The following is a 24,542-nucleotide window of genomic DNA, read 5'->3' as shown; positions in this document are numbered from 1 at the left end:
AGATCTGTGTAGATATAAAAGTATTTTCAAAATATTCCTTAGTGGATTTTGCCCAGTTAGGTGACCTTTCTTGTTCCTAGGAACCAAAATTTAAAAATTCTGAATGTTAACACTTCTGATTCATAGATTCCTGAAGTTAAAAGAGTCCTTATAGGTTTATGTAGTTAAGTCTTCCAATGTAAGTATCCCTTCGAAAATATTCGGAAAAGATTTAAGAAATTAGATTAATTTTCTGATTTCCAAAGTTTCAGAAGTTAACAGAGTTAAACATTTTATTTCTTCAATTACCATTGTTTAGATTGAGGAATGGAATTTATGTTAATTCTCAGAGGGCTGATAGCCTTGATGAAGGACCTAGGGAAATGTTTCTTAGTAGATATAATCAATAGAGTCTCACTGAAGGACCCAGAGAACAGAAGGTGATATAACTAGCCCTTGAAAGTCAGAAGGGTCTGGGTTTGAGTCCCTACTGTCTTACTTCCTAGTGGGGTGTTACTCAGTAAAGTATTTGATTTCTCTAAACCTCAGTTTTCTTTCTCTGTCAAATGGAAATACCTTCCTCATAAGGTTATCATGAAGATTCAGTGAAATAACTGTGTGAAGCACTTGACATATTTTCTACCATGAAGACAGTGCCAAATAAATGGTAGCTGCTATTATTGAGTATATGAAATCTTAAGATACTTATAGAAATAGAGAGTTGCTGGGTATGAGAGGTTGTCTTTGAGTATAGCTTTTGTAGTGAGCCTGGATGCCAAACTAGAAGAGATAGAGTAAAGAATTTATAAGAGGTTATAAAAGCTGTGGGTATATAGAACTTGCATATGAATAGACTAAAAGTTAAGAGGTGATAGAAAAAAGAAAAAGTTGAGTATGAGTAGATTTATTTGGTTGCATGAAGCTTGAAAGAAGTCATGGGTTTGGAGTTAATGATTAGGTGGGAGTAGATAGTTAAATTGAAGATAAAGAGTAACAGTATAGCAAAAGTGAATGGTCAGACTAGAATGATCAGTAAGTAAGGAGGGACAAGGGTTGGTATTTTGAAGAGGAGTTATAGTTCATGTTTAGAAATGAGCAAGAAGATAGCATTGCTACAGGAAAAGATGCAAGAAGGTAAGGAAACTAAATCATTCTGATTAACTCAGTTCTTCCAGTTTTTTAAAAAATGGAGTCTTTATATAATAAAAGCCATTAAGGCTTTATATTTGGGTCCTAGGTTATTTAAGGTTAAAAATTGTCTTGGAACAGTTCAGGTCTTATTACTCCTACCCAAACCAACATATTAGCACTCCAGCTGGTCTCTTTACTGCTAGCATCTTGTACTGCATCCCCTACCCCAGTCTATAAACCATCATAAAATTCTTCCTAAAATACTGTTTTTCCTCATTGTTTCTCTTTTCGTTATACTTAAATGACTCCCTTTTACCTCTAGGAAAAAGTTCAGAATTCTTGGTTTGGCTTTTGACACTTTCCATGAATGGACCTTGGGACTGATGTATTTCAACCAAACTGATACTCTTGCCATCTCTGGAACACACCCTTTACTTTTCACTTCATGGATCTTTCCACATGCTAATTTGCAGCCTGGAATTCTTTTCTTTTCTCTAGCTTTTGTTTTCACTTTTATTAAGGCTCATTTCTAATATTTCCTTCTCCACAAAATGTTCTCTGACCACCAGTGTGTTTCTTCTCTCCGTTCTCTGTAATTCTATAGCAATGCCTCTGTATTATTTGTAGGCTTTAATCATCTATTTTACTTCTAGGTATTTGTGTCTTAATTATAATTGTGTTCAATTAATTCTGAAGGGAAAAGTACAGTATCTTTCTATTTTACCCAAAGGCTAGGGAGTGTTTTGTGGATAGTAGACGTTCAGATATTTGAAGGATATTAAGGAAAATACCTGGGCATGGGAGTGATTGCTGTAGGAGGAGGTAGTGCAAGTAGTCATGAACTTTCTGGTAGCAAACATTTTTAACTCAATTCCTGTGTGTTATTTTGTCTGAACCTGGATATTTAAGTGTGAAGATTATACAAATCTGAAGTGTGGCTGAATTTTTATATTGGTATAGAGGACTAGGTTGACTGATTCTGGATCTGTAGGTTTCATTTTAACTTCCTACACTTTGGCTTTGAGAGTTAACAGGACATTTATAATCATGTATCCCTTTTCAGAGTATTTTACATTTGCAAATATTATCATGAACGTGGTATCCTTTTAACTGGAGAGGAATTGTGGGATCATAGGAATTAGACAATGTATTAGTTAAAGAAGGGAGGTAAGTATCAACTGATTTAATTTGAACCAAACATATGTCTAATATGTGACTAGTCTGCAGTCATATAAACCTCCAAGCTAAACTTTGAAGCTTGTTAAAATGTTAAACTACTTTGAATATTTGGAAAATAGATAGTAAAATTTCCTTTATTGGATTTTTAAATGGATAATTTCATATAGTCAGTGGCTGCTTGGATCCATTTATTGGAGCATGATGCTAATGAGACCAGTATTAAGAATTTGATTCTTTATGTACCTCTTACATTTTTCTAGTCTTGACATAAGCTAGTAACAATAATAGCTAACATTATTGAGCACTTATGTGTCAGGAGCTATTATAAGAAATTTTTAATTATTGTCTCATTAAATCTGCACAACACCCCTATGAGGTAGAATTAGTACCTATTATCTTAACAGATGAGAAAATTGAGACAGAATGGTTATTTGCCTGAAGTCTCACAGGTAGTAACAGAAGCCAAATACATGTCCTTGGACTTTTCAAAAATAATTATATATGTGGGTCACTGACTGCAGTTTCATTGCTACTGCTGAAAGAAAGTTTGTTGGCAGTTGTGATGGGTCAGAAAATCTCTGTGTATGAAGGATATGATTACAGTTCCATTGTATCCAGAGAGTGAATCTTGTGATTGCATTGGGATCTGAGGTGGCAGTGTATACTAAATTTGAGAATTATTTTATCATATGTCATGTCAGCTCCCTTTTGTACTTTTCACCAAAAAGGGCTTTATATTTTTAATACCAAAAAAGCATATAGCATATAGCTATACTACAGTTCATTCTACAAGCCATATATAATTTTTTCATATGGCTTATTTTATTCATGTTCACTGCTTTGCAACCCATTGAAGTAAATTATTTCATCGATCCTTTATTCAAATGAAATTCTTAGTGAGTTTAAGAAGATAGTCTTAAACACAAGCTACCTAATTGGGCTTACAAAAGAGATTATACTATAAATGGAAACTTCAGTGTTAAGTTTATTGAAAATAAATTCTTTAAAAACAGGGACCTTGTCTCATTCGTTTTAAATAGGTTCTCAATATATGAACACATGACAGAGAAAATTGAATGTGTGCCAGAAATACAGCAGACTATGAGAAAGCATAGGTCATGTATAATCTAGTTTAAATTTAGGCTGGTGCTTTGTATTCATCTATGATATGACTGTCTCAGACAGGGATGTAGATAAACATTCTTTTTTGAGTCATACTGTATGTGGCTTAATCATTTTAGTTAAAGAATATTTTATTTTAGAACTGTCTGTTGTGCTGTTTTAAAGACTAAGAACATAATTCATTACTGAGTTTGCATGCCTTGGATTTTTAGTACTACCTTTTTCTTTAGCATGAGTGATAGAAAATTGCATCAAATTTGGTATTATGTCTACAGAAGGTGCAGCTTGCTTACCTTTGTTACCAAAATTCAGAAATGAAAATATTACTGATAAAAGATAAGGTAAAGCTGTGTATTGTTTGTTTTGTTTTGTTTTGTATTTGTTTTCCAAGCAGAATCTCAAAACTCACCAGGCTTTAAAAAAATATTTTCGCAGTGTGCCATCATGCTTCAGAATGTGAAGTAGATAGTAAATAAAATTTTCACTTATCGAAAGCAGTAGAATATTATCCTTGCTGAAAGCCTGTAAGGCTATTTTGGATGTCAAGGGGCAGATCTTAGAAGTGGCAGTTTTCATTTTGTGATCAACCCACAGTTTACCATGTGTTATCCATATCTGGTGTTGTCTTCATTTTCTCTGTCTGCACGCTTCCTGATACTATAAGCAAATGTTTCAACAACCAGTCAGCCACCTAGTATGATCTTGTACTTGTTTGCTACAGTCAGCAGAATAAGGAGCCCCTTAAATGTAAATGGGATTATTTGTTCTATATAGTAAAACTCAAAGACTAAGTTATTTTTGTCTAAAATACATGGAAAGTGGAGTTCCTAGCTCCCAGAAATTATTCCTCTTTGTGTCTAAATTTCCTTATACTTTGCTTCTCATGTAGAAAAACTTTTTAAAAAGTTAACCCATCCACGAATGTTGAATGAATGAGCAGATGAATGAATAAATAGCTCAGGGAAAGAAAATTTGTGTGCTGTAACCTTTAGTCATAGCTACATCGTTTCTCTTTTGTCCCTTCATAAGGTATAATGTGGCACTCTTCAGTAATGAGAGTGTGTATCTAATGATGTTCATAAACTTTTTAAAGTGATTGATTAACAGTAATCTGAAAATCAAGTAAGTTTTTGATTGGTAAACTGCAGATTTATTTTAGGGTCCAATATTTTCTCATTAGAAATCCATTATGATATTTCTGTAGGGATAAAAAAAATAGAACTATGTATTCTATAGATGGAAATGCTAGGATACAGCTTGTTGGCAGGCTAGCTTCTTTGGGAATACCTTTCCATGCGTAGAAAGGAATTACTAACTGTTGACAAGGGAGAAGTCAAGATGATGGCTGTCATTCATTTGTCTCACATATACATCAAGTGTCATTGTGTGTTAAATATGAACAAAAGGCATGATCTCTTTCTTCACGGATCTTGAAATCTAAAGTGACAAATAATCCTCGAGGTGCTATGTTAAGGGAAATATAGAATTCTATGAGCTTATGACTAATGGTAGTTCTATTTCCTGAGACAAAGAACTGAGAAGTGGCAAGGAATTGAGAAGTTAATTTTGGGCCACGTGACTTGAGGTATGGCTATTCCAATATAGGAAGTAGTTGGATATACATCTTTGAAGCTTTTAAATAGGACTTTCACTTGAAAAAAAAATTTTTTCCCCTCTTACTTTCCCTAGCACCCATTTCCCTGTACATAAAGCATCTCATAGGACAATTTGTGGACTCAGTGAATGATTCTGCTTTGAAAAATGTTAGATTTTATTGAAAGAAGTCTGTTAGAAGCAAATGCATTTTTTCCAACATAAGAACATTTCCTATGTGTAAAATACGTAGAATCCCCATACATTTTGTGTATCTATGAACGTTTTACCATCTTAAATGTTATATTTTTCCCTTCTTTCAATTTAAGTATATAAAGTTATTATAAATGCTGTCGGTGGGGGGGTGTTCTAAGCAAAAGAAAAAAAAAGGATGGATTGGCTCAGGAAATCAGATATTGTTTTCTGGGTTAATCTGAGTGTGAATTTTTAATGCAGGAATTAAAAAGTAGCAAACTAGGAATTGAATTCACTCTTGAATTTGCAGGCAAGTCATACAAAACTGATAAATTTGAGTTAGTTAACACATAAAGCAAATTGGGATTGTAAATACTAGAACATCCTTAGAAAACTTTAAACACTAAATAGCTTTATGCCTGACGTCCGTCCCCAGTCCTCTGGCCATGGCCTGGTACCAGTCCTTGGCCTATTAGGAATTTGGCCACACGTCACTGCCTGAGCTCCATCCCATTGTCCCACTCCTTCATCCCCCTGCACCCCACCTCCCCCAGCCCATAGGTGGAAGGTGGAAAAATTGTCTTCCATCAAACTTAGGAAACAGGCTGCATGACAGGAGGTGAGCAGTGGACTCAGTCCCTGGTGCCAAAAAGGTTGGAGACTGCTGCATGCCATGTAAATCTTTTCAATATTTTGCTTATACTATAGTTGATATAGTGAAAATAGGTCAGTATCTAATTTTTATAGTCAACAGAGCCTTCAAACCAAATTTAATTAGCTTAGATATTTTTCATGTAATTACATACTTATTACAATTTACTTGTGTAATACATACCTTTGTAGATATTTAAGAACGCAACCTTATGGAATATGTAATTCAGATCACAGCATGTGTCTAGAAGATGTTAATACATTAAAAGATTGTGAAACATATGAAGGAAACATCAAAAGTGGCAAGTTCTGTCTCACTTGCAGTTAGTGAGATTGAAACTTCTGCCAATTTCTGTATAAACTGACTATGGTTTGAGTACTTGTAACTTTTTACTTAATTTAACTAAGACTAATTATTTTTTAATAATTTGGGGGGGTAGAAAAAATGGTCTTTAGCGTAGAAGAGCTTTATCTGACTTACTTTGGTTGGTTCAATTTGTTGATTTTGGTTTACTTGTTGAAGTTTTGTATTTATGGTCTTAATTTTGGGCACTTTGAATTTAACAGTAAATCTGCATTAGAATTTATTTGGGTGAAGTTTCTAGTGGAAGAGGTTAAGTAAATATTTAATTGAAAAAAATGAAAATGTAAATGTTTAGTAGAGGCTGAAGATGAAATATTTTGCAGCTGAGAAATTTTCAGGTAACTTTTAATCTTTGAAAAAAATTTAATATAACAAGTATTTTTCATATTACTATGTATAATCCGTAATCTTTTTTAACCTTTCTATGTAAAATAAAATAGAGATATAGAAAATTAATATAAAACCATAGTAATCTTTTTAAATGGCCTTATAACTCATAGCATAAAATTCAGCCGTTTAAAGTTTACAGTTCAGTAGTTTTTAGTATATTCACGGACTTAAACAACCATTACCACAATTTAATTTTAGAACATTTTCATCACCTCAGAGAGAAACCATGTACTGATTAGCAGTCACTCCCCATTCTCCCTGCCCTTTTCAACCACTAATTCTACTTTCTGTCTCTATAGATTCGTCTATTTTGGATATTTCATATAAATCGAATACCAGTAACTTTTTGATCAGTGATTTTAACCCTTATACGTGTCTTGCATGTCTCATGAGATGATCAGTTATGAATAAGTTAGCCTTATTTCACAGCTTAAATAACAATTGTTTCCCTCTTGTATGACCAGGAAAAAATATGCAGTAATTGGGAGACTGTATCCCAATTTAAACCAAGAATCAAACCCTTTACTAGCATTATAACTCAGAAGAATATATATCATTAGTCCTCACCTCCAGTAGTGCTTTTCACTGTGGATTGCTCAGTAGCCCTTCATTCAGCTTTCCCTAAAAAGACACTGTAGTAAAATTGCTATTTTTCACCTACATCTTGGACTTCAGACTTGCATTGAGTTTATTGAAATATGTTTACCTTTGCAGCTGGCTTGTCTAGAGTCTACCTTCTTACTCTCCTGCTAAGTCCAAGAATGATGAAGAAATAAAAGCAAGAAAGGAAATATAGAAGAGATTGCTTGGGCTGAGGAGGGCAAAGTGGTAAGAGTAGGATTAGAAAGGGAGTATTAAAATTTCAAGGCTACTGAATTTGTGGGTAGCAGAATGAAACTTGGAGGCTGTTTAGGAGAGAGTAAGACCTAGAGGGAAGAAACAAAAGGCAAAGATAATATAATGTGGTAGAAGATAATATAGGTGAAATTTTTTAAATTTTCAGTTCTGAATTTTGAATTTTAGTTATATGTCAGTGAAGCACAAAAAGCTCCCTTTTCTGATGAGATTTAGTACCCTTAAGATTATTTTCTTTCTAGAATTTTGTGTAGGAATTTTGAAACTGAATCATAATCATGTGTTCTCTTTAGGTTGTTCCAAGATCTTCAGGTTGGAAATGGTGCAGAGTAGGAAACCCATATATATCTTTTTTGTATTATTTTTCAGAGATATCTTCCAGAAGATTAAATGACACCAGCCCCCCCCCCCCTTGGGTTTCCAAGTTGGAAGGGCAGAATCCTATTCTGGGTGCCGCTATACTCAGTGGGCTGCTTCAGAGGTCTAGCATTAGCCAGAAAGTGGAGCTAAATGAGAAATTGCAGCTGCCAAAGAAAATCTTACCTTGATATGGTAGATCAGGGCTTTCTGGTTGGATCAGAATTATTAGTGAGATTTTAGAGGCAGTCAGTAAAAGAGAATAAGAAACCCACATATAGCTGTAAAGTCAATAAAGTCTTGTAGCAAGTAAACTAGAAATTTAGGGGCAAGGAAATGCAAACTGTTGGCAACTGTTAATACCTGTATTGATCACTAGATGATATATTTTAAACCCTATATTCGGTTTCTTATCAGAAATATTGCCAAAATATCTTGCATATAATTTTTTAAGGAGCAGGTAATAAAGATAGATTATATTTTCTTTAGGGCAATTGAGATTCATTATTTAACAGATAAAGTATGTTATCTGACTTAACTGAATGCTTATAGTAATGGAAAACCAGGTTTACAAAATGGGTATGTTTAATTTGTTTTTAATAACAAAGATTTCTTTCTTTATAAAAGATTTCATCTATATAACTTCATAACTGTTTTATAGATGATCTGTATTATAGAAGGAGAAAAGTATCTGTTGATTTAACTGGCTAATCTATAGGATTAAGTTTTATTAAAAATATTTAAACAGAAATCTGAAAGTATTTTTAGTGCGGAGGGCGATGGGAGGGGTATTCTAGAGACAGGTCTGTAAACTGCAAACTGGTAGACTCTATAAGAAAACTGTGTCTAAGTGAAATAAGATATGGAAATTTAAATTGCTACAATTTAAATATATTTAGAAAATCTGAGATACGAGAAGAGCATTTGTTAAACAAGACTGTGCTCTATTACATAGAGTAAGATACTACTATTTTGCTGGTGTTTTCTGATTCTCTCAGTGCAATAAATGTTGATATTAGACAACTCCGCTACTACCTTAGCCATGTTCTAGGAAGTTGACATGAACAGAGAGATTATATTTCCTGGGCTTCAGGGGCACTACAATGTCTAGGTCTTAAATTTCTTAGAGCCTACATCTGTGGACTATTTATGTTATTTACTGCTGGAGAATTTGATTTTCTTTTTTATCTTCTCCTTTCTCTTGTCCTTTGGTTATAGGTATTTTGCAGTCAACTAATTTTATTTTTTCATTTCTTCAACTCAGTCATCTAATTTACTACATTTGTGTGTAATCTGTTGTTTAACTCATTCTTTGAGTTTTTAATATCTGCAATATACATATTTTTAATTTCTGAAAGTGATATTTAGCTCTTTCTAGATCTGCCTGGTAATTTTTTATAATTTCTTTCTTTTTTTATTTATTTATTTTTTAAATCTCGCCTAACGTTTCATATATAGTTTATTTCTTACTTATATTTGCTAATTTTAATATCTGAGGTCCTTAGGGAGTTGTATTTGTTATACACTAACTCCTATTCACGGTAGCTTGTTTCCTTGTGCATTTGGTGATTTTATTTTTTTTAATGAGCTCATATTTGATTAAACATTAAACATTTCTCCATCATCTGTATAATTGCCTGTAATTTAGTTTCCCCTTTTTCTAGCATAAAAAGTTTCATTTTCTTTATTATATATAACTTATTTAATTAGCCAGTATATTTTACTAGTTTCTGCACTTGCATCTTACTCCTCTGGGTTTACTTTTCTCAGTCCTTTGGTAATCCTTTTAGTAAGAGAGTATGACTTGTAAATGTCCTTAGTTTTTATCTGCAAGTATATTTTATTTTCTTTCTTAGCTGGATATAGAATTTTTGGCCTATTAAGTTTCTTTCCCCTTCCCATCAGCACCCTCAGAATATTATTTCATTGTCTTATGAAGCTTTGTACACTTGAATCTCTAAGATGTCTGGTCTCTGCCTCATTGCTATACCTTTGTGTATAATTTTTCTCTCTAGTAGTTTTTTTTTCTTAATTCCTTTCCTGTATGCTGTCACCACTATTTACTGTGTGACCTTGGGCAAGTTTGAAATGGAGATAAAATTGTGTCTGCATCATAGGCTTGTAATGAGGATTAAGTTAATATATGTGAAGCACGTAGAACAGAATTTTGCATATTTTAAGTATAATATAAATACTAGTATTTGTTTTGTTTTACCCTACTGGATGTTCTGAACACATTTGTATGATATGATTAGGTATGTGTGTATGTTATTTTATCCATAGCTACTCTGAAATATGTTGTTCACCGGAAGACTTGTCAGTTTTAGAAAATTCCTTAGTCTTTATATCTTTGAATATTGCTTTTTCAATATTCTTTCTTAGTCTCTACATTATGTTCTAGGCAATTCTTCAGTATCATTGTTTACTAATTCACACCTTGACTGCCTAGCTAGAGACAAAGCTTTAGTGAATATTTTTTCCCATATTCAGACTTTCTCTCTCTGTCTCTGTCTCTCTTCTCTCTGTAATAGCCACCTATTCTGGTTTGATTTCTGCCTGTTTTTAAAATTCACTCTCCCCCATGGCTGTTGTTCCTTCTTTTAACATTTGAAGTTATTTTCAGGTTTTTTTTTTCTTCTGGATTGAATTCCTACAGTTGTTGATTTTGTTGGCTGACCATCTTAGTTTAGTTTTCCTCGTGTTTTGGAGTTTGGTTTTGTAGTCTTATATTGAATGGAAGTTCTGTTTTTGTTTTGTTTTTTTCACTGTTCTTATCTAATGTTTTTGCATGCACCTACATTTTGGTCTTGGGGCTTCCATCTGAAACTGTGTCTTTTATTGAAGGCTTGGTTTCCACGATTCTTGGTAACATCAGGATCAGACTTACCTCTCCAAGAATAAGACACGGACTAAGAAGGTTTTATATTTCTTCTCACTGGGCATGTAACTTCACTTAAATTATAGCCTCAGGCAAAGGTTAGTAGCTTTTTCTGGCTCCTCTCACAAGGCTGGAAGAGCCTCTTCACCCCAGGCATTGGTTTCAAGAAATGAGACTGAGTTGTATTCCAGTCTTGCATGGGGACCTTTTTAGTCCCTGTTACAGTCCTGTAGGATGTGGATTTGGGGCCATCTGTTACTGGAGCCCAAACTGTTTTGTATTTCAAGAGTTTATCTTTTGCAGTGGCTTGGTCTTAAATTTTCTGTTTTTATAGTTGATGTATTTTTAAATATGTTTGTAACTGAAGTACCACATCAAAGTGTGAATGTACAAAACCATTTGATTGGGAGTTCTTTTAGTCCATTTCATGTTCCTATCACAGAATACAACAGACTGGGTAATTTATAAACAATAGAAGTTTATTTGGCTCATGGTTCTGGAGGCGGGGAAGTCCAAGGTCAAGAAGTTGCATCTGGTGAGGGCCTTCTTGCTGCAACATTCCATGACAGAAGGCAGAAGGGCAAGGGAGGGGGGCAGACTCATTTCTACCAGGAACCCATTCCTGAGATAAGGGCATTAATCCATTCATAAGAGCAGAGCCCTCATAGCCTATTCACCTCTTGACAGTCCCGTATTTTAATACTGTCACAATGGCAATTCAGCTTCAACATGAGTTTTGAAGGTGACATTCAAATCATAGCAGAAATCAGCATTTAAAATTAATGTATATTCTACATATTCTTCAGAAAGATACCAGTTTACTCTCCTACCTATGAGAAGTATATTTTTTACTTCTTTGCCAGTAGTGGGCATTATAAATTCTTTTCTTTTTTTTTTTGAGACAGAGTCTGGTTCTGTTGCTCAGACTAGAGTGCCGTGGCATCAGCCTAGCTCACAGCAACCTCAAACTCCTAGGCTTAAGCAATCCTTCTGCCTCAGCCTCCCAAGTAGCTGGGACTACAGGCATGTGCCACCATGCCCGGCTAATTTTTTCTATATATATTTTTAGTTGTTTGGCTAATTTTTTTCTATTTTTAGTAGAGACGGGGTCTCGCTGTTGCTCGGGGCTGGTGTTGAACTCCCAACCTTGAGTGATCCTCTCGCCTCGGCCTCCCAGAGTGCTAGGATTACAGGTGTGAGCCACCGTGCCAGGCCATAAATTCTTTTTTTTTTTTTTTTAACAGGTCCCAAGAGAGGGGCCCAGGCGAGGTTCACGGGTCCCGAGAGAGGGGCCCAAGAAGTCGCCCATAAATTCTAAATCTTTGAAAAAGTGATATGTAAAAACTAAATTTGTGTTTAATGGCTAGTGAGGTTGGTCATTGCTCCATATATTAGCCACTTATATTCTTTTATTCATTGAATTGCCTGTTCATATTCATTGCCCATTTCTTTTCCTTTAAAGTGTTCACTTTTATTGTCTTGTAAGAGTCCGTATGTATTGTAGGAATGTTAACTTTTATCATATATATTGCAAATACTTAAAAGATGTTTGCCTTTCAGGTTTATGAACTTTGTTTTATAATGTAGAAGTTTTATTCCTCTGGAGTCAGTCTTTTCGTTTGTGCCATTATTGTCATCCTTAGAAAGATCCTTCCCTAACATAAGATTATAGAAATATTTGCCTAGATATACTAGTATGGTTTCATTATTAGTACTTTAAACTTAAATCTTTAATCTCCTGGTATTTATTTTAAGGTGTAAGGTAGGGATTTAACCAACACCACTGGAGGGCAGGAGTGGAATAGGCTAGCTGCTAGCTGTTCTAACGCTATTTATTGAATCTCTCTTCCCAGAACTCTCTGGGAGAGTTCTTTTCCACTGATTAATTATTCGTATATCAATGCTGCCTCTTAAATACCACAATTTGAAATTAAGTTTTAATATCAGATATTATAAGCTATCATGTTTTAAAGAATGTTTTGGCTACTCACACACATTTATTTGTTTTTATGTATTTTGGAATCATTTCATCAAGGTCTGGGAACACAAAGGTCCAGTTGTGATTATATTGAATTCATAGATTAATAAAAGGAGGATAACCATCATTACAACATTGAATCTTCCTATCCAAGGAGTATCTTTTATTCCAAAGCCCTCTTAAATGTCCTGAATATTTCTTGTTAATTATTTAATTTAGTTATATTTTTATTACTGTTTTCCATTGATTTTCTAAGGGATTATTGTTAATGGTTTTTCATATGATTTTTCTATAGTCAGATAACCTTATGAATTTTTTTCCCTAATATTTGAAGTTTTGAGTTTGCCATCACGTAATCATTAGCCTACAAATAATAGTTTAATCTCTTATAATTTTATGCCTCTTTTTGTCTTGTCTTACTGCATTGACTACTATTTCTAGACATTGCTAAGTTACAGGGATAAGACTTGATGTCCTTGTTATTGTTTCTTTCCTGGGAATTGTACTAATCACTGTGCTTCCTATTTGGCTTGAAATATGTATTATCATTTTAAGAAATGAATTATATCAAATCCCTTTTAGCATATGATAGAAGATCCTATGGTAGAGTTTTTTTTGAACTTTTAAGCTACATAATGTTGGCTTATAGTTACGTTCCTAAAATGAACCCCGTTTGGTGATTTGTAATATGTATTTTACTTATAGCTTTTGCATCTGTATTAATGAATATGTTTGGACTATAGTTTTATTTTTAGTCCTCTCTTTGTCAAATTTTATATAAGGATTATGGTTGGTGGAAAGCTTTTTACATAGTTCACATAGTTTAGGTGATTTGGGAGTTATATGTTCCTTTAGGGCTTCGAAGATATTGATTTTGAAATTATCTTGTTTGATACACTTTTAATAGCTTTATTTTGTAAACAATCCAAACTTTAAGAAAATTTGTAAAAATAGTACAGTGAACTTCCATATTTATTTTAATGACCAATTATTAACATTTTGCCACATTTCTTTTCTAAACTTTCTTTTTTCCCTCTGTGCGTACTTGTGTATCTGCATATTGTCTTGGTGCCCACATACACATTTTGTTGTTTGTAGTTTTGCTAAACTAAATGGACATCATGACCCTTTACCCTTAAATGTTTAAATGTGTATCCCTAAAGAACAAGGACTAGAATAGTCTCTCATAACCATAGCAGTTATCAAATTTAGGAAATTTTACATTCATGCAATACTGTTATCTAATATACAACCAATAAACCAATAGTCAGAGTTTATCAATTGTCCCAATAATGTCCTTTTATAGTAATCCTCCCAACCCTACTCCTTCACTCTTTACTCCTTCTAAGCCAGTCCAGTCATGCATTACAGTTTGTTGTTATATTTCTTTCATTTCCTTTAACCCGGAATGGTCTTTTAGCCTTTTGGTTTTTGTTTTTCATGAGTGCTGGAGTTTTTTGAGGGACAGTTTTTTTTGATAACTTTATCATCTTGTTCCAGAGTAACTGGTCTTTATTCTAGCATGTCCTGATTAAAAAAAAAAAAAAAGGTAATTTGTCTTCTAAGAACTGTCATTTTCATCCATATTTTCAAATTTATTAGAAGAGAATTGTAGTGTGATTTATTTTTTAAAACTAAATTTCTCTGTAAGAGGTGAGTATAACCTGTTTAGTTTTTAATTTTAAATAATTCTTTTCAGTTAGCTCAACTAGTGGCTTACCTATTTTAATTTTTCTCTCATGTAACATGTTTTGCCATAATGTTTCATAATTTATTCCTTCAACTTCCCTTATATTTTGTGTGTGTGGTTATTTTTTTCTCTTTTTGAGTCAAATGTTTAGTATACTGATTTTTTTTTTTAACTGAATTTTCTTGAATAAGGTTTGAACTTCTCATAGAGTTTGGTAGGAGATTTTTCTCATTGTTTCTAAATATTGTATAACTGTAGAAATACACAATCTCAATGCAAAATGGCTTAGGAGCATGCTTTTTAAAGCAATTTGCAGATGTTTGAGGTTTTCTTCTTGCTTTCATTATCAGTGTCTACTGTTACTAACATTAGATAATGTGATCCGTGTCATTTCATTTTCTTTTTAAGTGTGTTTGGACAGAATAGATAGTCCAGATTTCAATGTATAGTATTTTTGGTAGTTCTGCTATGAATTATCTGGCATGAAAATATTTGGCACGTAAAAATTCATAAGAGTTCAATTATAAGTTTGGACTATATCTTTCACCAACTAAAAAATGGCTCTTGTTCCGTTTATTGCTTTAGTCCTTGTAATTTCCTTTATCTGAAATTAAAATTGTAATCCTTTATTTCTCTTTGGTTACATTTGCCTAGTAATTTTTGCCTACCCCAGAGCACTTTTATTTTGACATCTTCATTTTTTAGTTTCTTGGTGTTTTTGTTTTTTGAATTTGTTTTGTTTTTAAGAGACAAGGTCTCACTCTGTTGCCCAGGCTGGAGTGCAGTGGTGTGATCATAGCTCACTGAAGTCTTGAACTCAAGTGATCCTCCTGGCTCAGCCTCCTAAAGTAGCTGGGAGTACAGGTGTGCACCATCATGCCTGCTTCATTTTTTAAATTTTTTGCAGAGATGGGGTCTTGCTATGTTTCCCAGGCTGGTCTCAAACTCCTGTCCTCAAGGGATCCTCCTGCCTTGGCTTTCCAAAGTGCTGGGATTACAGGCATGAGCCACTGTGACTGGCCAGAGTTTCTTGATTTTGACTAATTTCTTGGTTGCATGGATCTGTATCTTTAAATAGATTTTTCAGAAATGGAACATGGATAATAACACTTCTTTAGTGCTGACATATTTGATAATGTCTTTCTGTTGTTTTCACAAATAAATGACAACTTTGCTGAGTACAGAATTCTTGGAATGTACCTCTTACCCTCAGCATTTATAGGCATTACTTCATTGCCTGTCATCTTATGTTGCAAAGAAGTCTGAGGCCAACCTAATTTATTCCTATTTTTATTTATTATTTGGCATGTTTATTTTGTCTGAATTGTATTCTTGAAATTCATAGTCTTAAAATTATGCTTTGATGTTAGTTGTTTTCTTTTTTTTTTTTTTTTTTTTGAGACAGAGTCTCACTTTGTTGCCCTGGCTAGAGTGAGTGCCGTGGCATCAGCCTAGCTCACAGCAACCTCAAACTCCTGGGCTAAAGCGATCCTACTGCCTCAGCCTCCCGAGTAGCTGGGACTACAAGCATGTGCCACCAATGCCCGGCTAATTTTTTCTATATATATTTTTATTTGTCCAGATAATTTATTTCTATTTTTTTAGTAGAGACGGGGTTTCACTCAGGCTGGTCTCGAACTCCTGACCTCAAGCGACCCACCCACCTCGGCCTCCCAGAGGGCTAGGATTACAGGCGTGAGCCACCGTGCCCTGCCGGTGTTAGTTATTTTCTACTAAATTTATCTAGTACTGATAAACCCTTTCAACCATAAAGTTCAGTCTTTCAGTTTAGGATTAATTTCTTTCTTAGAAATTTAATTTCTCTTCCATTATTTAGTTTTCTTTTCACAACGTACTAATTAGACTATTGGATCTGCGTTGGTTTTGTACTTTTTCTCCAATCTACTCATTTTTGTTTTTTTATACTTATTTGCCTACTGGATGGTTTTTCTCTTATTTCAGTTTTTACCCTTGCAGATTTTTTGCTATAGGGTCTTCCCTCCTTGTTATTGCTTCTCATGCCATTTAAAATATTATAATAACTTTTTTATCTCTTAAATTCATTTTCTTAGCTCTGTTAATACTTATTATATTCTAGTTTCTTATTTTTCATCTCTTATTTCACAAATCAGGTTTTTTTAGTTTCTCATATGTAAGTTATTTTGTTTTCTTCTGTTTTCTAGGTTAAATCTTTCAGTGAAATCATGTTCTTGAGTACTTTTTAAAAATTATGATTTTTTATTTTAGAATTTTGATATGGGTTCCGTAAATTTTGTTTCTGTTTTATATTTAAATATATTTTATATTTTCTCTGTTGTTTGCCCCAAAATTGCGTGGCTGGATACTCCTTTCGTCTCAGGATACCTGGGTACCATTCATATCTTTCCTTTGGAATTTAAACTTAACGAGCTGAATTATGCAGAATTATCATTTTAGTTATGATACCCAGTTTTTTAAGAGAAGTGATAGGAAGCTGGTCCTATTAGTCTGTTACTGGTAAGAAACTTTGTCTCCATTGATTTTTCTCTTAATGCTTGTTAAAAATACCACAGATTTCTGTCTTCACTAACTTCGCAGATTTTTTTCCCCCAATAGATGGATTTACTGTTGGATGTTGTATTAGTTTCCATAGCTGTTGTAACAAATTAGCACCATCTTGGTGGCTTAAAACAATACAGATTTATTCTCTTACAGTTTTGGAGGCCGCAAGTCCAAAATCAGTTTGACTGGGCTGCAATCAGGGTGTCAGCAGGAATGTGCTCACTCCAAAGGCTTTAAGGGACACATTAATTTGTTCCTTGTGTTTTCCACCTTCTGGTGGGTGTCAGCCACATCACTTGCCTTCTAGTCACATCACTGCATTATTCAAGGCCTGCATCTTTAAATCTCTCTCTGCTCTGTTTTCACATCACCTTCTCTGCATGTATCAAATCTTCCTCTGCTTTGCTCTTCTGAAGATATGTGATTGCAGTTAAAGGCCTCTGAATAATCCAGGATTCTCTCTCTGTGTCAAGATTCTCAGTCACATCTGCAAAGACTTTTTTTCAAAATAAGTTAACATGTATAGGATTAGGACCTGATAGTTTCAGGAGCCATTTATTCAGATTACTATAGGTATCATTTTGTTTTGCTCCTTTGTGGTGAGGCAGCCATATTAGTCAGAAATCAGATTAAAGTCTCACAGAGTCTGTGCTGTTTGTTAGGATCAGAGATATTGTCCTCTTTACCAAATCATGCAAACTCAGATGCCACGGTGGAAAAGTGGATGAAATGGGCTGAATGTGGTTAATAAGGAGTGGTAGGGACTCCAGAGAATGAATGCATGTTGTTCTGGGGAGAGAGGCTAACAACATATGTCAAGGTCAAATTCTGGTTATCAGTTTGCAGGCCTAGTTTGTAGCTGCTTTTTTCTTTTTTCATTTCTTACAAGTTGATCTTTCTATAGTAAAATAATCTTGTATGTCTCTTAAAATCTTCATCTTGGTATTGAGAATAAGATTTTTTTTAATTGGAATTCATCAGCATGGTTTTAGACTAACCTCTAAAGTATTAATTTACTAATGTTTACCTAGGTATTCCTAGAATTTTAGTCTTCTCACTTAACTTTTACAACTTATACATTTCTCAGAACAAAGTAATTGGCAAGTAATCCAAGTTGCTTATTTACTGATGAGGGAAGTTAGACATTAAGCTAATGGATTAAGTTAGACAAGCTAAAGGTCTTAATAGACCTGTAACTTTTTAACTTTACTCTTATAACAGGTGGTTCCATTTTTTGATGGTTCATATGTGTTTTGATGTTGATGTGTTGGATGACATGAAAGGAGTGTCTCCGTAGTATTAAATTGGATAATTGGGCAATTTTTAAAGTTTTTTTTTTATTTTACATTTGGGATTTTGATTTTCTGGATATGTTATTTTTAAGAATTCAGGTTACTTCTGACTTTTCCTGTAACGTTATTACAGGGTTAAACTAATGAAAAGTCATAGAAAGATGAACTTTGTTTTAAAATATAGTGAGTGAATGTTTGCTTAGTTGGAATTTTTTCTTGAAAAAAATTTTTTTAATAAAAAGTGGGTATGGTATATTCTTTGTGTTCTTGTGTGTCTTAAAATGTATTGTACCCTCTTCTACCTCTCCATCCCAGTATACACCCACATATAAATAATAGTTTGAGTGGTTATGTAATTCTAGGTTTGTGAACCTTTACTCTTAGAACTTGGGTTATTCTCTGTCTTTTAGGATTCAGTTTTGCAGTTGAGATGGCTGATACCAATTTGATGCTCTTTGAGTACTCATGTTTTCTGTTTAGAATCTTACATTTTAGTATTTTCTCTTTTCCTTGAATATCTATGGTTGTGGGTAACTAGGAGTGGGTATTTAGCAGTTAATCCAGTGATCTTTTCAAGTTTGAAAAGACTTCAATTGAGGAAAGCTTTCTTCTCTTATTTCTTTAATTATAGCTTCTCTGTTTTCTCCTTCAGAAAGTCTTATTTTTGTATGTGTATTTACTCTGTTATTGGATTTTTATTTTCATCTGATTTTTCTTTGAGTTCATTTATTCAGCATATCTGTTGATGGCCTACTATATGTTCTGTGATAGGGGAATTTAGGGAATTCAAAGAAGTTTCTCCTGAAGAACTGATGGTTGAATTGAGATCTGAAGAATGAATAGCAGTTGACTAAGAGATGAGGGAATAGCTGTTTAGGTAGAGGAAGGAAGCATGGTGAGTACTAAGTACTGTAAGGAAGCCTTTTATAGTTGGAGTAGAGAGTGGGGTGGGGGCAGAGACAGTATGAAGTGACGTGAGACTGGAGAAGGTAGGTAAGGGTCGGACCACTTAGGGCCTTCATGTAAGCTATATTAAGTAGTTCTTTATCTTCCAAAACAGTGGAAAGCCATTGAAAAACTTTCAGTACAGAAGTGATATAGTGAAATTTGTATTTGTTTTTTCTTTTTTTTGAGACAGAGTCTCACTCAGTTGCCTGGGCTAGAGTTCCATGGCATCAGCCTAGCTCACAGCAACCTCAAACTCCTGGGCTCAAGCAATCCTCCTGCCTCAGCCTCCTGAGTAGCTGGGCCTATAGGCGTGTGCCACCATGCCCAGCTAATTTTTTCTATATATATTTTTATTTGTCCATATAATTTCTTTCTATTTTTAGTAGAGACGGGGTCTTGCTCTGGCTGGACTCGAACTCGTGAGCTCAAACAATCCGCCTGTCTCAGCCTCCCAGAGTATTAGGATTACAGGTATGAGCCACCGGGCGCCCAGCCTGAAATTTGTATTTTGAAAGGTTTAATTAGGCTGCAGTTTGAGAATGAATTAGGGATGCCAGCATGCATGTGAAGAGAAAAAATAAGCTGGTATTCTGCAGTGAGAATGATGGTAGCTAAGAGACTGGGGTGTGATAGAAAACAGTGAACAGATTTGAGAATATTTAGAAAATAAATAATCCATAGGATTTGATGGTGGACTGATGGGAGATGAGGTAGAGAGAGGTGTCAAAGATGTCCTTGGTTTCTATTCACTTTGGTGGATGATGGTGCCAATCACTGGTAAAAACAGCAGATATGTGAAAGAGTGCCTAGGAAGGCAGCATGGAGTAGAAGAGGGCCTAGATGTAAACCTTGAGGTTTACGCCAGTATTTAATGGCTTGGGAGATGAGGATGAGCCTGCAAAGGAGACAATGATGGAAAAGTTAGGGATAGGAGGAAAGCTGGGAGTGTGTAGCATCTTGAAAAGCCAATGGAAAGAGTGTTTCAGGAGGGAGTGTTGTGTTGAATGCCACTGGGAACAGTCAGATGAGGGCTAAAAGTGTCCATTGGATTAAGTGACATGGAAGAACTTGATTTGGTGGAATGGCCAGACTATATTTTGAAGTATCAACACTTTTTTCAAGAAGTTTAACTATAAAGAGAAGAGAGGCAGGTGAGTAAATTAGAGGGGAATGAGGTACATGAAGACTTATTTTTAATGGATGGACATGGGTGACACTTGAGTGTCTTTAAAAATCACATTGCAATTGAAAGAGAGAGGTTGATAACAAAGGAGGAAAGAGAGTAATAGTGTAAGGTTCCTGAAAAAACATGTAATTCATTTAAGATTCCTTTGAGGCATTGGTGCTCAAGCTCTAGTAGAGGGATTTATCATTAGGGAGAGGACATGGAGTCCTCTATTGTAACAGAGAGGTGTGAGGATAGGTTTCTAAAAGAATTCTTTGATGTGATCCACTCATTTATTGATTTATTTGTTTTTCCTGTGGTATCCAATCTGCTATTCATTATCTCTATTGCAATTTTTAGTTCAGTAATTGTTTTTCATTTCCATGAACCTATTTTCAGAGTACCTCTTTTTTTTTTTCAATTGACAGTCTGCAGTTTTATTCTTTCAGCGTCATCTCCTATCTTGATGGGTAGTTTCTAATTTTGAGCTGATGAATACTGAGTCTCCCTTGTTTTAAGTTCTGAATTTTTTTAAAAGTCATTTTATTTTACTGTGCTCATCTTTATATTTTATCTAGTCCAAGTACCTGAAATTGGCTTTGCTAGAATTTATAATTAGTTCACTGTTGTTTTCTTTCAGTAAGTTTAGATTTTTTTCTTTTCTTGCTTTTTTCCCTTCTCTTTTTTTAGGTCATTTATCTTTGGCAATTTAGAGATTCAGAGAAGAAATTATATAGATTTGTAGGCAGAGAAAAATATGGCACTGAAGGAAGTCTCAGCTTTGTTCTGTGACAATCTTCCCTATCTTCTATGTTATCTTTTAAAAACCTACATATTTAGATTTTTATTACTTCATTTACAAGTATATCGGATAGCATGTGTAGAAGAATTGAAGTGCAAGTCCAGAAACGGCTGAACTATCTTTGTAACCTTGGGCAAATTATTTTATTTCTCTGAGCCTTGTCATTTGTAAAGTAGGTTTAGACAGATTGTTTCTACATTTTGGCTCTAATTAATTACACAAGTTACCAAAGTCAAATTTTTAAATATAAATATGTGTAATCATTTTTTAAAGCAATGATCAGTGAGAAATTTCAGACTCCAAATGGGAGAAAAATGACCCCAAAATTAGCCTTTTTTCCCCCAAGATTTACTGTAGTTTTGTTAAGGTGCTTATTTGTCATTACCATAGATAACCTTGAGATGACTGCCTTGAATTACAAAATACAATTTTTTAATTACTGTGTCACAATTTGGGAATTTAAAAGTATTTTAATATAGCCTAAATTATCCTTTACAGAGATTTGACTAGAAGAGTATGTGTTTCTGTGTTTCTTCACTGAACTCCAGCTATGTAATATATTGTTTAATATTCTATCATTCAATAACTGTATATTCCAGAAGACCATTTGTCCTTGTCTTTGAGGACAAAGTCCATTCACATATAAGCATTAGTGAGCAGTGGAGAATATTTAGAAAATATATAAGCATTAGTGAGCAGTGGAGAATATAGTGATTTGGTAGTAATAGAGGGTTTACATTCCACTGCAAATAACTTGAATATTGCCATGTTACACACTACTGCCTATCCATTAGCTAGTATTCCTTTGGTTCCTACTTTCCCCAAGGAACTTCTAGTCTCTCTTGCTATATATTTTTTCTCTCTGGATTTCCCTTCAGTCTTTAGAATTCTCGTCTCTTATGCAAGTCTACTCCAGATTTTCCTCCCAAATTTTTAAAACCAAACCCATCTTCGTACTCATCAAACTAAGGACCTCTAGTTAACAGTATCCACCCTTCTTGGAATGCCTGTTTAGCAGTGACATTTTGTTAAACAGTATGATCTTTTGAGCCTTACCACCCCTTACCTTAAGCATCTTATCAAAGTAGTGCTTTTCAGAAAAATTTGGGGATTGCCCTAAGAATAGTTCTGGTATCATTTGCTAAGAGAATACAGTTTTCTCCACATGGTTTACGTGTATCTATTTTTTCCTCTGATTATGGAGCCTGGAGGAGTATATTAGACTGTGTCCACAGGTAAACAGAAAAATACCTGGTAGAGTTTTATTATTCAATTTCTTAAGTACTCTGCCCAAATTGTTTGTTGAATAATTCTTATTTATTTGGGGCTAATATATTGCTTAAGGATCTTAATAAAATAGAGCTTTTAAAATTATTATTCAGTATAATTCTTAGTGGCTTAAATCAAATGACAAGGTTCAGAGCTCTGCTGTGAGATCAGCTTTGTTTAATAAAAGGCAACGGCTGAACATTAGTGAATGACTTCCTGGTCCAGCCTTAGAATTTTTCAGTTTAGGGATTAGTTTGATTCTAAAAGACAAAATGTTCACCAAATTTTCTGATTATTTCAAAGATGAATTCAGTCTTAATGATTGTCATAGTATTTTATTTTGAAAAGTTGAGATTAACTGATAATACCAGTGTTGTGATGAGATTCAGCATATACTCAGGAGTAGATTTAAGACTCTAGATGAGAACTAAAATTTCTCTCAGAACTAACTTGAACTTTCAAGGACAAATTGAATCCTCTTGGGATTTACTATTTATAGATATATGTCAATTTAATCATTTGACTAAATAAAAGAGTTTTTAGTAGTCCACTTACGGAAGATGACTATGTAAACATAGTATTTATAATAAGTAAATACTTTTTGGTATTATATTTACATAACCAGCTGCTGTATTTATGTAGCTTATAGTTGGCTGCTTCACCAGGACTCTGCAAATCACTCAGAACCCAAGGAGGTAAGATTTCTGAATTGCCTATTTTTGCTATGTAAAAGTCCAGCCACAAAATTAATTTGATTTTAACTGTATTTTTATAGTTGCTGTGGAACTAGACCTAAAATTTTATCAGATGGTTGACTTGTTTTGTTACCATTTTACATTCCAGTATACTATATATTTTTCAAAAGCCTGAGATTTGTTTTTAGAAAGTATACTCTATCTTCAAAGAATTATTTATTTGTTAGTTTCATATGCATATCTGGAAAAGTAACTACTGGACTTGTTTATAAAAGGCCTCCCTGCTAGTTGAGATCAGAATCTAGATGTGGCAGTGTATGTAGGAACATAGTAATGATAAATAGTGTCCATTTGCTGAGTACCTCATTTTTGCCAGGCTCTGTATGGCTACAAAGCAGCCATAATCTCATTTAAACCTTGCAGCAACATTCAGAGGTAAGTATTAATATGCCCATTATACAGATGAGGAGGTTCAGCAGATGGCTTAACCTTATTGTGGCTCAGTTTCTTCATCAGTAAAACAGGGATAATGGAAGTACTTATTTTTTAAGATTAGTATGAAGATTAAAGAAGTTAACACATATATGAAACTTCAGAACAGTGCTTGGCTAGTAGTAATCCCTCCATAAATGTTAGATGTTGTTATGAAGCCTGTACCTGCCTGTTATCTCACGTGGTTGTTCAGAGCTGAGGATGTGGGCTATAGAGAAGAATGAGAGAAAAAGCCATGCTCCTAATCTGTCTAATCTAGAGGTAAATCTTAGTGAAGTTTTAAGAGAATCCTATGTGCTTTTAAAAAATTTTTCTTAGTTTACTTTTCTTTGGCTCCTGGTATGGATTTTGTTTGGTTTTGTTTTGACTTCTTAGTACAAGTAACTTTTGAAGGGAGTTCAGTTTACCTTAGATGAACCAAAGAAAAACTAAAAAAGGTAAAGCAGAGATTATGTTCTTAAAATCCCTGTTACTGCTTCAAAGTCCAGGAAATACCAGTTGCAGATACAGCTGAATCCCCTTTTTGGACCCTTCCCTGAAGCCATTCCCTTCTCTCTTTTTATTCCCAGAGAGAAACTTGTCATTCAACAAATAATAGTGAATTTGTTATGTTTTAGGCTCTATTCCAAGTGCTGGGGAGACACCAGTAAATAAAAAAAAAAAAAGTCTCTGCTCTCATGGAGCTTACAACTACTGTTCTGTCTGAAGTTTGTATATATTCTGCCTAACCTTGTTTTTACATTTTTACCAAATATGTATATATTAGTAATACAATTGTTTTGCTGCATTATTCAGCATATTGCCTTTTATTGTTGTTTTTGAGAAAGTATCTGTGTTGATATAATTAAACCTAAATAGTATTCTGTTGTTTATCCATTCTACCTTCTAATCAGCAGTTAGTTTGTTTCCCATGTTTACTATTACAGTTCTCCAAAAAGATCATTAAACATGTCACCTTGGGCAGATGGGACAATTC

The 24,542-nt window shown here is 34.1% G+C and overlaps 1 protein-coding gene across 4 annotated transcripts in view; it reads left to right on the top strand.

Annotated features, from left to right (window-relative positions):
- Window positions 1-24,542, top strand: part of PPM1A (protein phosphatase, Mg2+/Mn2+ dependent 1A) — a 42,685-nt gene that overhangs the window by 3,909 nt on the left and 14,234 nt on the right. For 2 of the 4 annotated variants that reach the window (XM_045566226.1, XM_045566216.1), the window contains one exon: window positions 23,022-23,074. The exons of the other annotated variants lie outside the window; for them this stretch is intronic. The gene's annotated coding sequence lies outside the window, so the exon portion shown is untranslated. The remainder of the gene's footprint in view (window positions 1-23,021; window positions 23,075-24,542) is intronic. 4 annotated transcript variants of the gene reach the window in all.

The sequence above is a fragment of the Lemur catta genome, chromosome 1 (genome assembly GCF_020740605.2).
Source record: "Lemur catta isolate mLemCat1 chromosome 1, mLemCat1.pri, whole genome shotgun sequence".
NCBI classification, from domain to species: Eukaryota; Metazoa; Chordata; class Mammalia; order Primates; family Lemuridae; genus Lemur; species Lemur catta.
The sequence above is the reverse complement of the archived record's forward strand: the minus strand, read 5'-3'. Positions and strand labels throughout refer to the sequence as shown.